Raw genomic sequence first — 13,198 nt, 5'->3', positions numbered from 1 at the left:
GGCTGCTCCGGGCGCGGCGGAGCCTCGGCAGGCGGTGCCGCAGCGCCGGGAGCCGAGGAGAGCTCCGGGCCGGGGCTGCAGCGCAGCGCGGCCGCTCCGGGGCTGCCGCTCCCGGCCCGCGCTGCCCCGCGGAGCTCTCGGCTGAGCGGGGCCGGAGGCGCTGGGACAGCGGCCAGAAGGGGGAAAAGGGGGCGCTGGGAGCCCGAAATTGCAGCGGGAGGAGGAGGGGACCCCGAAAGGCAGAGCGGGAGGGGCTGAGGATCGGGGGCAGGTGAGGAAGGGGCGGGAGAGGGTGGGATAGTGGGGAAAAGGGAGGGTAGGACCCCAAAACTGAGCGGGAGGGGGTGCTGGGCTTTGGGAAATTGTGTTTAAAAGGTTGGGAAAGAGGAAAAGGAGTAAATGGGACCCCAGAACTCATCTGGGGAGAGGCTGGGGGTGGCAGGTGAGAGGGTGTGGAAGGGGAAATGGGGAAAGCGTGGCAAAGAGGAAGTGGCAGCGTGGGCAGGAGGGATCCATGGCGGCCCTGGGGCACAGCGGGTGCACAGTGGGGATCCGGGGTGGATCCCGGAGCTCGGGGGTGCTGGGGGAGCACCCCCGGACCTGTGTCCTGCACACACAGGGGTGTTCTAGTAAATGGGAAAGTCCGAATGTCACTTCGTGAACGGCACGGAGAAGGTGAGGTGCCTGAGGAGGTTCACCTACAATCGGGAGCAGTACGCGATGTTGGACAGCGACGCGGGGCACTTTTTAGGGTTCACCCCTTAGGGGGAGACAGCAGCCAGGTACTGCAACAACGACCCACACGTTATGGAGCAGAGAAGGACTGCGGTGGACTGGTTCTGCCGGTACAACTACAAGTATCTCAGCCCGTTCCTCACGGAGCGCCGATGTGAGCGTGGGGCAGAGCGTGTCCCCTCGGGCCCTGCCCTGGCAATGGCCCTGGAGCTCCTTAAAACCTCCCTGGGAATCCCCCAGGAGCCCTCATCCCTCCTTGTGCCCATCCCCGAGACCTTCTGTCCCTGCCACTGCCCCCCGTGGCTCTCCCAGTCCATCCCAGTCTCTCCCAGTGCCTCCCGGCTGTCCATCTCAGCCTGGCGTGGCGCTGCCGCCTGTCAGCCAATCAGAGCGCGAGTCTGTGATGACTCATCAGTTGCCAGGCAGATCCGCAGCGCCGCGCGCCCCGCGCTGGACTCGGCCTCCCGGTGCCGCGCACTTCATTCCCAGTTCCTCCCGGTGCCGCGCACTTCATTCCCAGTTCCTCCCGGTGCCGCGCACTTCATTCCCAGTTCCTCCCGGTGCCGCGCACTTCATTCCCAGTTCCTCCCGGTGCCGCGCACTTCATTCCCAGTTCCTCCCGGTGCCGCGCACTTCATTCCCAGTTCCTCCCGGTGCCGCGCACTTCATTCCCAGTTCCTCCCGGTGCCGCGCACTTCATTCCCAGTTCCTCCCGGTGCCGCGCACTTCACTCCCAGTTCCTCCCGGTGCCGCGCACTTCATTCCCAGTTCCTCCCGGTGCCGCGCACTTCATTCCCAGTTCCTCCCGGTGCCGCTCACTTCATTCCCAGTTCCTCCCGGTGCCGCGCACTTCATTCCCAGTTCCTCCCAGTGCCGCCCCAGTCCCTCCCACTCCTTCCCAGCCCATTCCCAGTTCCTCTCCAGTGCCCCCCATCTGCCAGTGCCCCCCATCCCCTCCCATCTTTCTGAGTGTCATCCCAGTCCTTCCCAGTCCCTCCCAGTCCATTCCCAGTCTGCCCCAAGGCCAGACCACCCCTCCCCTCTCTCTCCCAGTTCCCCACAGCTGATCCCAGTGTGTCCCTGCTCTCTCCCAATGCCCCCAGCGTCTCCATCTCGCTGGTGCCCTCGAGCTCCCAGCCCGGCCCCGGCCGCCTGCTCTGCTCCTTGGTGGATTTCTACCCTGCCCACGCCCAGCTGAGGTGGTTCCAGGGCCAGCAGGAGCTCTCTGTGGCTGCCACCGATGTGGTCCCCAACGGGGACTGGACCCACCAGCTCCTGGTCCTGCTGGAAACCCCAGCCCGGGGCGAGCTCACCTCCACCTGCCAGGTGGAGCACGTCAGCCTGGAGCACCCCCTGAGCCGGAACTGGGGTAGGGGGAAGGAATTCGGGGTACTGGGAGAGCCACTGGGAGGTGCTGGGACCAACTGGGAGGGAGTTGGAGAGAGCCTGGTTTCAACTGGGAGAGGAGGTTGGGGATTTGGAAGGGCTAAGAAGGGGTTTGGAAGATACTGGGGAGGGTGGGATGGGGTTCTGGGGGTCCTGGTGGACACTGGGCAGGAGTTTGGGGGTGCTGGGTGTGACTGGGAGGGACTAGAGTGAGCCTGGAGGGGCTGGAAGGAGATTGGGGATGGAAAAGCAGAGATTGGGATGAGGTTGATTGTGCTGGGAGGAGACTGGGAGGGGTCTGGGTGAATCCTGGTGGGGCTGGGAAGGGACTGGGAGAGGGTTTGGGGGTCCTGGGGCAGCAGGGGGCGACTGGAAGGGGGTTGTGGGATCCTGAGAGGGACAGGAGGGGCTTTGGTGGGTGCAGGGGAGGTGAGGAAGGGATAAAGAGGAAGGTTTCAGGGGATCCTGAGTGGGCTGGGAGCGACCAGGAGGGTGCTTGGAGGGGCTTGGGTGCCTGTGAGAGTTTTTGGGGGGTCCTGACCCCTGCGGACCCCTCAGAGATGCCGCCTGCAGCAAGATGCTGTCAGGCACTGAGGGTTTCGTGTTGGGCCTCGTCTTCCTGGCTCTGGGGCTCGGGTTCTACCTGTGCAAGGTCAGGGGGGTCCCGGGGGTCATGTCCCCTCTCCCCCAGAGTCTGTGTGCTCCCCCCGGGGCCCCCAGCCCGGTGTCACCCCTGTTTCTCTGCCCACAGAGCTCCTGAGCCACCGGCGGCCGCAGAGCTTCCCCGTGGCCTCGGGCCCAGCCGGGATCCCCCGCTCCATCCCCACGCTGATTTTGGGGGGTCCTGTGTACCCCCAGCCCTGCTGTCACTCTGCCCCTGCCCGCCTGCTCCCAGTGTTCCCAGTAACGCTTCCCAGTTAAACCCAGCCCAGTTTATGGGGGCACTGGGGAGGGACTTGGGGGCACCCCACGGCGGGGCCGGCACTGGGCAGGGAGGGCGGGGTCCGGGTGGGGAACACTGCCTGCTGCGGGTCTGCCCGGCAACTGGTGAGTCATCAGCGCCGCTCTCTCTGATTGGCTGACTCTTGTCCACCGCATTCTCTCATTGGCTGAGGAGAGGCCCGGGAGTGCAGAGAAGGAACGGGAGAGATCCCGCCCCGAGCAGCGGCACGGGGACAACAGACCCAGCCCGGGCACAGGGAGGGAATTTATTACCAACCAAACCACGGCAGCGCGAGGAGAAGGGAAAGAAATCCCTCCCACACCTTCCCCCCACCCAACGGGGATCACCCACAACAGGGTTATCCACCAGGGAGAGACGGGGACATCCGAGATTAGACCAAAGCCAATTTTATTGTGTGTACCAGGTTTTTATACAGGGATTTACTTGTAGGGTGCTTATATAGGGCTCTGTTTTTGGTACAATTTCTCATTGGTTACACATTCCTCATGACATGGCATCACCTGGTAACATTATTTTATCACAAAGTCTCACACCACGTTGCTCGGTCACTCCTTGCCCAGGGAGACTTAAACTGTGTCTGTGTCTCCCACAGTTTCTGCTCAGTCAGGCCTCAGATATCGGGCCCCTTTATCAGCTCCATTGCTTTACTCTCTGTTTTATTCCCCATACGGGGGCACCAGGGCTCTGCCCAACGGGGGTCACTGGGGATCATCCAGCCCGGATCCTCCCATGGGGGATGGAGCTGGAGCAGCGCACCAAGCTCTTCCCTCACTCTCTTCCCTCACTCCAAGCTCTTCCCTCACTCTCTTCCCTCACTCCAAGCTCTTCCCTCACTCGGGGCACTCACAGGGCTTCCCTTACTGGTGCCTCCGCTGGTGCTGGGTCAAGTTTGAGCTCCTGGAGAAGCTCTTCCCACACTTCCCACACTCGTAGGGCCTCTCCCCGGTGTGGATGCGCCGGTGCACGGTGAGGCTGGAGTTGTGCTTAAGCCCTTCCCGCAGTCGGGGCAGCGGAAGGGCCTCTCCTCTGTGTGACTCCGCTCATGTACGAGGAGATCGGAGCTGGTCCGAAACCTCTTCCCACACTCCCCACACTCGTAGGGCCTCTCCCCAGTGTGGATCCTCTGGTGCCGGATCAGGTTGGATCTCCAGCTGAAACCCTTCCCACATTCCAAGCACTTGCGGGGCTTCTCCCTGCCATGAGGCTTCTCCACCAGCTCCGAGCTCCGGCTGGATCTCCGCCCGCCTTCCTGGCTCAGGGGGGCTCTTTCCTCCCCGCAGCTCCCTGGGCTGGGTTTGCAGCTCCTCCTCCTGCAGCATCTCCGGGGCTTTTCCTCCTCCTCCATCCAGACACGCCCAGGGAATGAAAAATCCTGGTTTGGGGAAAAAAACAAGAGGAGAGTACCTTGGACTGGATCCTTGCTCCAGTTCATCTCAGGAAGTCATTGGGAATCTTATGTCTGTAAGAACCTCCAAAACACCAAGATTCAGCCCAAAAATCCCACAAACTGCAAGATACAGATCAAAAACTCCCCAAACAAAAACTCAGCAAAAACCTCCTCCAAAACATAAAGATTCAGCTGCCACATAAAACCAAAGCACCAACATTTAGCCCAAGAAAGCTCAGAAACACCAAGATTCACCCCGTGAAAATCGTGGATCCCCCTCCACAGTCACCTGCTGCATGTGGGGGGAGCAACGCTCCTGGGGCTGGGGGGAGGCTGCAGATACAGGGAGGAGTGGAACCTTCTGCTGCTTCCTCTTTCTGCTCCTCCTCCTCCTCCTGTGTCTCTCCTCTTCCTCACACTCCTCTTCCTCCTGCTATTCCTCCTTCTCCTGCACAATCCCACCCTCTCCTGCCACCTGCATCGTTTGACCATTCTGTTCCTCAAGCCTGCTTCTCCTTCCCTTCTCCTCCTGCCCCCAGGCCCAGCACCCACTGCCGGCTCCCTCTTCCCCCCAGACCCACAGCATCCCAGCCGAGGGGCAGGGATGGAGCTGGGGCAGGTCGGGCTGGGGCAGCGCTGGGCTCTCGGCCGCTCCCGCCCGCACTCGGTCCCCACTGCAGCCGCTCCCGCCAGGACAGCGCGGGGGGGCCCGGCCTTGGCGCTGCCCCACTCCCACCTCCCCAAATTCCCCTCGGGGGGCGATGGGGCCGAGGGGGGGAGTCCAGAGGGGGAAGGCTCAGAGGGCCAGGGAGCTGTAAACAAGGGAGTGACAGGAGAAGGAATCGGTTTCAGAAAATGTTATTAATTGATGACACAGACCGCTGCTCAGCCAAGGCCCTGCTCTATTCATGAACTTCCAGAAGAACAACAAAGACTTAACAGACCCATGAATATCATTTGCTATATAAAAGCAGGGAGCATATTAAGGGAGTATGTAGTAGGTGGATTGGGAACTCTGTAGCTCTCAAATACTTCAGCCAATGGGGAAAGCAGAGGGAGATGTGGCCAGGAGAATTAGGATTAAAGGGAGGCTGTGTCCTCCAACAATTGGAGAAATCCCATGGGGAATGTCCCATGGCCTCTCCCATTTTTAAGAATGAAATTCCATTTACAGGACTCCTCTGTCTGCTTTGTGGACAGAATCCTCTGGTGATGTCAATTTTCCCGCACACCCTGGGGCAGGGAGTGCAGCTGAAGGTGCCTCACCCACTTTCGGTGATCGGCTCCCTTGGCTGGCGGCGGCACCGGGGATTGATTGGGGACCCGGGAGTGACCAGGAGACAGACGAGTGACACATCAGGGGGGTCTGTGAAGAGTCAGCAGGGAGAGAGCACTGAAAATCTCATCAGTGAGTGCCCTGGGATCTTCGGGGAGTGAACATGGCAGGGCACCCATGGAGGGGAGAAAAGGGAAAGCCAGGGAGGGCTCCTGGCCAAAGGGAGGATGATCCCAAAATGTCTCTGAAGGGTCCCTTGGGAGAATGCTGAGGTGGTTTGCACATTCCCCCAGAGGTAATTAAGGACATGGACACCCAGGGGGGCAATAAGGGAAGGGGAGAAGGGATTTGGACAACAGGGGATGGATGGTGTTGGTGCCCTGGGAAGGGATCAGGTGAAGGGGAGTATGCAGCAATATGGTTAAGGCAAGAAGCAGCAGGAGGAATGTGTGTGGTAAGAAAAAGAATGATGGAAAAGAGGAGGAAGAGAACAATACAGCGGACTGAGATGTTTTTCAGCATGGTCTTATCCTGACAATTTGCCAGCTGATACTTGGAATTCCCAGTTTCCAGGAGAGGAAAAGCAGGAGGTCAGGATGTCAGGGGTTTCTCTGTGGTGGGCAGCGGCAGCAGCGGGCGCAGAGGTGCGGGACCGGGAGCAGGGCTGGGGGCCTGTGGGGAGCTGCGGGGCCGGGCCGGGGCTGTGGGGCAGCCGGGGCTCAGCGCCGGGCGCTGCCTGAGCCCACCAGCCCCGGGCAGGGCCGGCAGTGGCCCCCGGCCCCCAGGAGGCTGCGGGACGCCCCGGCCGCTGCCCGGCCCCGGGGAGCTGCCGGCCCTGCCCGCCGGGGGGGCCGCCTTTGGACACTGCGGCAGGACAGGCACCGGCTCTGCCACACGGGCTGTGCAGGGGACCCTGAGCACAAGGAGCAAAACAAAGGAACTTCTGGGAAATGCAGAGTGCACATGGATGGATCAGGATTTTCTGTGAAGGATTCGGTTTGGGTCCCTGTAGAAAGGAAAGATTTTGCAGAAAGCTCAGCAGCTCTCAGAGGATGAGCACCCACAGGCAGTGACCGGGGCTGCAGGAGTGGCACAAGAAGGCCCTGCAGCACTTGGGCACAAAGGCACAGCAGCTGAAGGCAAGGAGGGATGAGCAAAAGGCCAAGCTGAAGGCAAAGGCCATGGCAGAGTTCCCACAGCCCCTGAGGGACCAACCCCAGGGCCCAAGGGGGCCCCAGCACCCAGGGGACGGCCTCGGCCACAAGCACCTGGCAGAGGCATTGCCCTCCTGGCCAGGGCAGAGCCCACCCAAACAGCCCCTGGGAAGGAGTCAGGGCTCCAGCTGCAGCCCACAAGGACACTGCAAGCACAGACAGCAGCACCCTCAGGAGGAGCGAGTCCACCCCTGCATGGACATGGATTGTCAGGGCTCTCTGAGCTCCCATCCCACCGGGGACCCACCACACTGCAGCCCTGGAGAACATCCAGGCTGGGTCTGCATCCAGAGGAGGCCTCTCCTGATGGACACAGGGGCCTCTCCATCCACTCTGAATCTTACACCTAAGGGGGGAACATTGTAAAGGAATGTTTTCATTGTTAAGGGAATAACTGGGAAAGCTGAGCTGGTATCATTTGTTCAATTAGGAGCTGCGGGGGATAGGTTTGAACTAAACTAATTTCTTTCTCTTCCTACTGTGACTCTTATTAACTAGGAAGGAATTTGTTGGTGGCATTGTAATATTGTAAAAGGTGATACAGAGGCTATTGCTGCTGTACCTTTGTGTCAAATGTCTGGCAAGGCCTATGCTGAAGGGAACCCAGAGGTGTGGGCAGCCCCAGAGGGAAAATTTAATTTGGATCCTCTCCAAATTACTTGGAAGCAACCAGGACAAGTGGGGGCTAAAAGCAACACCCTGTTCCAGGGGAGGGAAGGAAGGGCTCACAGCCTGGTATGGAGTCCCTGCTAAAGGCAGGGCTTTTGGAGCCAGGGATGTCTCCCTACAGCACTCCTATCCTGCCAGTCAGGGAATCAGATGGCTCCAATCAGGAGCACAAGAACAAGTGGTAGAAAAAGCCTTTGAGTATTTGAAAAGAAAAAACAAGGCAAATGGTGGAGAAAAGGGTTAAATATTTGGGAAATGCAGGGACTAAAGATTCCTGGTGGATTCACACAGAGAGGGTCAGGGCAATCTCAGAAGTAACTTTTCCCAGGACCAAAAAGGAGCTGCAAAAATTTTGAGGATTAACAGGGAATTACACAGCCTGGATTGAGGATTCTCTGTTCCAGCCAGAACATTGTAGGACTTTGTATCCCCAGACAGCCTCCATGCTGTGGTATGGACAGGAGAAAGTGAATAAAACTTAGGAAAATGAAAACCCAAAAATATTGGTGCCTCAGCTGTGGCTCTTCCAGACTCAGAAAAGAAATTAAAAATGTAGGTAAATGTTCAACAGGGCCATGCCAAAGGAATGCTTGGGCCAAAATATTTCACCCAGTGGCCAGAGTGGCCTCATTGTCTGCAGAATTGTGCAGCCACAGCTTCAACGGGAACCGAGGCCCAAAACCTGATGACAACAGGATCTCCAACTGTTCCAGTCTGCCATCAAGTTCAAGCTTTGATAACCAAAAGAGCCTCGCAATGGATGAGCAGTGCTCGGTTATTACAGTGTGAAACTTGTTCAGTGGCACAGGAGGATTCAGAACTGAGGACAGGGGAAGGGTTTAACCCAGCCTCCTGTTTGAACAGCCCCCAGAGGGGCTGGGAAGAAACCCAGCACTGCATTCAAGTGACAGAGCTCCAGACCCAGCCTGGGGGAGATTCAGGAGACATTGCCTGGCCTGAGGCAGAAAATGTCTTTGTGGATGGCTCTTCAAGGGCAGCAGAAGGGAAAAGAGTTCCAAGACACGCTGTTATTGAGGAAAGGGAATCAGACAAAGCCCAGGTTACCCCCCATGGTCAGCTCAAGCGGCACAGCTGTGTGTGCTTGTAAGAGCCAGGCACTGACATGCCCTGAGCAGGAAGGCTTCAATATCTTCTGGTGACACCAGCTCACCTAACAGGGGGGCAAAAGCAATTCTGATTGCTCAGCAGCCACTGGATCACTTATTAAGGTATCTCTAAAAGAAGTAATTCATAGAAAAGGGATTGTGGAAGCAACAGACTCAGACAGCAGAACTCATTTTACAGGAAAGATCCTCCAGGGGGTTATGGCAGCTTTAGGAATACAATGGGACCTCCAGAACCCCTGGCACCCCCAGAGCTCACGCTGGGTACAAAGAATGAAAGGGGAAGAAACACCTTTGGAAGCTGGGGATAGAAACCAAGATGCCATGGGTACGGCTTTTGCCATTGGCTTGGGCAAGAAGAAGAGCCAGACCCAGGGCAGATATCCAATTCTCTCCCTTGCAATTGATCTTGGGAATTCCTTACCCTGAGAATTCTCCACCTAGTGCAAGGTGGAGATAAGGGATGCACATTTGAAGCAGTCTGTGGCCAGAATCCTGTCTCTGGTGCAATCTCTCCCCCAGGAAGCTGGGCTGGCACAGAGCCTGCCTTGGCACTTTGCTGTTGCCAACATCCCAGCAGGACATCGGCTCCTGCCTAAGGAGTGCAGAGCAGCACCACTGGTGGCCAAGTGGCGTGGCCCGTGCCAAGTGGCCCCGAGGCCAGAAACAGCCGCCAGCACAGCTGAGCACGGGGGGACCCCTCAGCCTCGGCTCCAGGTCTCTGCAGCCCCGGAGATTTGCACTTCCCGCCTGCTTTTGCTAGAACAAGTCCAGGGAGATCAGTTGGAATTCAAGTATTTGATGATGCAATTAGGAAAAAAAATGGTCAATTGATGCAGCCCTGGCTGGAGAGAGCACCCAAAAATGAGGAAAAGTTGAACGGCCACGAGAACAAATCCTACAACACCACGGACCAGCCCCTGGGAACCCGAACCAATTCATATCAGGAGGCAGAGAACCCATTTATCATTTCAATGGCATCATTACATTACAAACTGTCCTCAGAATAAGAACCAACCAGACAGCTCCAGCTCCTGACCTTCCTGCCGACCAAGCCACTGCAATGAGGAACACAACATTTCACATGGGGATGGGATCAGATTATCTGTGAGCAGAAAAAACAGGAGTTTGTGGAAAAATAAATGGCCCAAACTGCTGTTAGCAAAGAGATGACAAAGGTAAAGTGCTGAAAAAGATAACAAAGGAAAAAGGAGAGAAGTTTATGTATTGGTCCAAACACAGAAAGGATGGGAATGGGACACACTTTCATGGCTCCCGGCACACCAGGCGTTAAACGAATGCTGCTTCTCCTCTTCTGTGCTGCAGCAACTCTCATCTTTTTACCATGCTCCACACCTTGGCAGTGCAGCTCATCCAGCAGCTGAGCCAGGGGATGCAGGTGGCAGCCCGGCCTCCTGATCCACAAACGGCTACAAAAGGACAGGGAATGAGGGCACCGAGAATAATCCCAAAACCAAAGAGGACCCGGGAAGAACAAAACAGAGTCAAGGAGTGAATCTGCCTGGAGATAGGGCCAGGGACCTGTAGATAAGGAAGCTACGGGAGAAACCCTCAGTTCCAATAAATGTCAAAAATTGACCCAGACAGCTGCTCAAAGTCCCGCTACATTCCCAAACTTCGAGGAGAAGAACAAAGGCTTAACAGAGCCATGAATATCGGCTGGTATACAAAAGGAGGGTGCATATTAACGAGGACAGGCAGCAGGCGCATCGGGAAGTCTGAACCTTCCAAGGACCTCAGCCCGTGGGCAAAGGCAGAGGGAGATGCGGCCGGGAAAATGAGGATAAAAAGGAGGCTGCGGACTACAACCATGGCAGAGAGCGCACGGCAAATGCCCCACGGCCTCTCCCCCTGCTCCGCAATAAAGTCACTTTTACAGGACTCCTCGCTCTCCTCCGGCCACAGAAACCTCCGGCGACGGGAATTTCCCCGCACGCTCCCGGCCGCGGGGCAGCCCCCTCTGTCCTACCCACAGCAGCCGGGCCGAGCCAGCGCTGCTCCGGCAGCGGCTCCTGCCCAGGCCCCGGCGGGAAGGAGACCGCGGGCAGCCGCTCCCGCCGCGCCCTCAGCCCGGGGCCAGCACGGGCCGGACACGGCACCACCGACCCGCCGCAGCCCCCTGCCGCCCCCTCCGCCCGCAGCCAGCCCCGAGCCCCCGCAGAACCCAGCGCGGCTCCCACCTGCGCCGGGGCCGCCTCCGAGCTCCGCCGACGCCGCCTCACCGCGCTCCGGCCGCTGCCGCCGCTCCCGGGCCCGCACAGACGCTCCCGGCGCCAATGGCGCCGCTGCCCAACCACGGCCGCCCTCAGCCCGCCGCCGGGGCCGTGCTGCGCCCCGCTCCCACCAATCAGCGCGCCGCAACCACGACTGACGGCACCAGCGGCCAATGGCAGCGAGCTGGGGGCGGGCTCTGCGCACGGCCCAGACTCGCCCCGCGCTCTCAGGGCCCCCCGCGCTGCGTGAGGGCAAAGCCGGAGATGAGCAACAGCCCCGGGACGGGCCCGGGCCCGAGGCGGGATTGAGCTGCCCACACAAACAAACTTCTCCGCACCTCCCGCCACGGCTTTCCCGGCCCTGCGCCTTCCGTGCCTCCGGCTCTGCGGGAAGCCCGGGAGCCTCACTTCTCCTGCCCCTCATTAGTGCATCGGTGCTTGGCTTTGATTTCCCCCAAAAAGGGAAACCTGCCCAAAGCCCTGTGGGCGAGCGGGGGAGGGGAGAGATTTCTGGCAGAAAACTCCAAAGACTCAGAGCAGGATGAGGAGAAGTCAGTGCAGAGCCTTAAATGCAGCTTTCCCCACGGCTCCCTGCTCCCAGCTGCACCTCCTCCCCCGGCAGGGCAGGAGACAGGGAATGGGGCCGTGCTCAGCTCATCCCCCGCGGCTTCTCCCTCTGCTCAGGGACAGGAGTCGTTCCCTGCTGCACCCTGCGCTCTCTCCCAGCCGAGACTTCTCCAGGAACTTCTCCGAGCCGAGTCCATCCCCTGGGGCACAGCCCCTCCAAGTGCTGCAGCGTGGGTCACTGTGCCACGGGCTCGGTCCTGCCAGGCCAGGCTGCTCCAGCGGGGCCCCTCTGCCCGCGGGGTCACAGCTCCTCTCAGGCATCCCCGAGCTCCAGCCTGGCTCCTGCAGGGGCTGCAGGGGGATCTCTGCATCCCCATGGACCTGCAGGGGGATCTCTGCATCCCCACGGACCTGCAGGGGGATCTCTGCATCCCATGGACCTGCAGGGGGATCTCTGCATCCCCACGGACCTGCAGGGGGAATCTCTGCAGCCCCATTGTAATATATGTTATGGAATAATTCGTGCTTATGTAAAATATACATCAAGTCAGTTGTGCTTGTACAAAAAGATTCTCAAAGTTTTAAAAGACCAGAAGCAGCAGCCGGGGCTGCAGAAACCACAGATGACAGAGAAAGAAAGACCTCATTTACAAATGAAAAAACGTGGCTCGGTGCAGAGATGGGCTCTTTCCGGGGCACTCCAGGAGGCACCCAATGTGATTAGTAAGGGTAGTCAGAAGCTCAACCCAGACTGAATCACAGGAATTCTATCCCTTCCCCCTCCCTCTTCAAAGGGGGAAATCAGAAAAATACTCGGATTACTGGGATACTGTAGATTGTAGATTGAAGGATGCACACAGGCAGTAAAATTTTTGTGTGAATAAACTGACAGAGGAGATGATATAAAATGGAGCAAAGAAGATGGTGAAAAACTAAGAAAACTGAAGTTAAAACTAGCCCCAATATCAACTTTAAGCTTACCTTCACTAGCAAAACCCTTTCATCTGTACGGAAATGAAGAAAAGGGGGTAGCTCATAGGGTTTTGTTTCAGGAGTGGGGAGGAGTAGAGACCCGTGGCTTATTTATCAAAGATGTTGGATCCAGTAAATCAAGGCTGGCCAGTGTGTGTTCAAGCTGTAGCAGCTACTGCAATCCTGGTAGAGAAAAGTCATAAACTGACTTTTGGAGGTAAATCAATTGTGTGCACATCTCATGCATTATGAAATTTCTTCCGATTTGCATTGTAATTTTTATCTTGAAATACATAACTTACTGTACTCTAGGACTGAGAAACTAGTTTACAGCTGTGACATAGCAAAGCCTGCCATTAATTTATTTTGAGTTGATGCAGGCTGTTCACTCAAGTGGTTCTCAGTGTGTAAAGTTAGACTAAAGGTAACACCAGCTGCTTGGTAGGTCAATGAGAAACATTTTTTCTTCCAGCCAGTTCTTTTTCATGTACCCAAATGTGTTTTGCTTTCTTAGTTTTTTTGGTATGTTTGTTTGTTATTTTTTCTGGAAGTGCTAACTACTTGCAGTGTACCTGGAACAGCAGCTAGAGTTGTTCATGTATGAGACTTCTGAAAAATAGGGCTCATTTTTTCCCCAGACTTGGAGGTGGCTGCATATAGAAAAGGGAAC

At 57.6% G+C, this 13,198-nt stretch overlaps 1 pseudogene; it reads left to right on the top strand.

Moving 5' to 3' along the window:
* Window positions 1-633: 633 nt before the first annotated feature.
* Window positions 634-3,514, top strand: LOC116807535 (class II histocompatibility antigen, B-L beta chain-like; annotated as a pseudogene).
* The last annotated feature ends 9,684 nt before the right edge of the window (window positions 3,515-13,198 follow it).

This window comes from Taeniopygia guttata, chromosome 37 (genome assembly GCF_048771995.1).
Source record: "Taeniopygia guttata chromosome 37, bTaeGut7.mat, whole genome shotgun sequence".
NCBI classification, from domain to species: domain Eukaryota; kingdom Metazoa; phylum Chordata; class Aves; order Passeriformes; family Estrildidae; genus Taeniopygia; species Taeniopygia guttata.
Note: the sequence above shows the minus strand (reverse complement) of the source record. Positions and strands in the feature narration are given on the sequence as shown.